At 49.5% G+C, this 877-nt stretch overlaps 1 non-coding gene across 1 annotated transcript; it reads right to left on the reverse strand.

Annotated features, from left to right (window-relative positions):
• Positions 1-404: 404 nt before the first annotated feature.
• On the reverse strand, positions 405-476 carry Trnag-ucc (transfer RNA glycine (anticodon UCC)). Its single transcript has one exon. It is a non-coding gene; the product is annotated as a tRNA-Gly (tRNA).
• Between the last annotated feature and the right edge of the window lie 401 nt (positions 477-877).

Raw genomic sequence — 877 nt, forward strand, 5'->3', positions numbered from 1 at the left:
GAAAGACCTGGAGGGGACAGGAGCTCTAAAAGGAGACCAACAGAGTCATAAAAACTGAGCCCTGGGGACCCTGAAGAGAATGATACCCCATGTTGGGGTCAGTAGGCAGGCACTTCTATGGCCAGCCCCAAGGGACTTGATAGACCGGTTATCAGGCATTTGTGAAGACACCCTAACCACCTGGAATTACCTGCGCATGCCCTTGATCACCCTATAAGAGAACTGGAACCCTCCCCCCCTCTTCTTACTCTTCCTCTTCCTCTCTCTCTCTCTTTCTCTTCCTTTCTCTGTCTCTGCTCCCTTCTCCCCCCTTCCCCTAATAAACCTCCCACGTGGAACCGATCTCGTGGCGTGATTTGTGAACCCGAGTGTAACCTTCACATTCGCACGTTTCCTAACATTGGTGTGTTGACCGGGAATCAAACCCGGGTCAACTGCTTGGAAGGCAGCTATGCTCACCACTATACCACCAACGCAACCTAACCATTTTGTTACTATAACTCTTCTCTCTCTCAACCTCTTGCATAACAACCAAGAGCTGCTTCCAATGAGCCTAAATTTATATACTTTAACTTACCTTATAAAAGGCAGCCCAAGCTCCCTATTTTTAATTCTAGAAAAAGGGAGGAATGTTGGGATCAGTGGGCAGGCACTTCAACAGGCAGCCCCAGTTAGACCGGTTATCAGGCACTTGTGAAGATACCCTGACCACCTGGAATTACCTGCGCATGCCCATGATCACCCTATAAGAGAACTGGAACCCTCCCCCCTCTCGCTCTCTCTTCTTCCTCTTCCTCTCTTCTCCTCTCTCTCTCTCTCTCTCTCTCTTCCTTTCTCTGTCTCTGCTCCCCTCTCCCCCTTTCCCTTAATAAACCTC

Source organism: Psammomys obesus, unplaced genomic scaffold (genome assembly GCF_907164565.1).
Source record: "Psammomys obesus unplaced genomic scaffold, mPsaObe1.curated_primary_1811, whole genome shotgun sequence".
In the NCBI taxonomy this organism is placed as follows: Eukaryota; Metazoa; Chordata; class Mammalia; order Rodentia; family Muridae; genus Psammomys; species Psammomys obesus.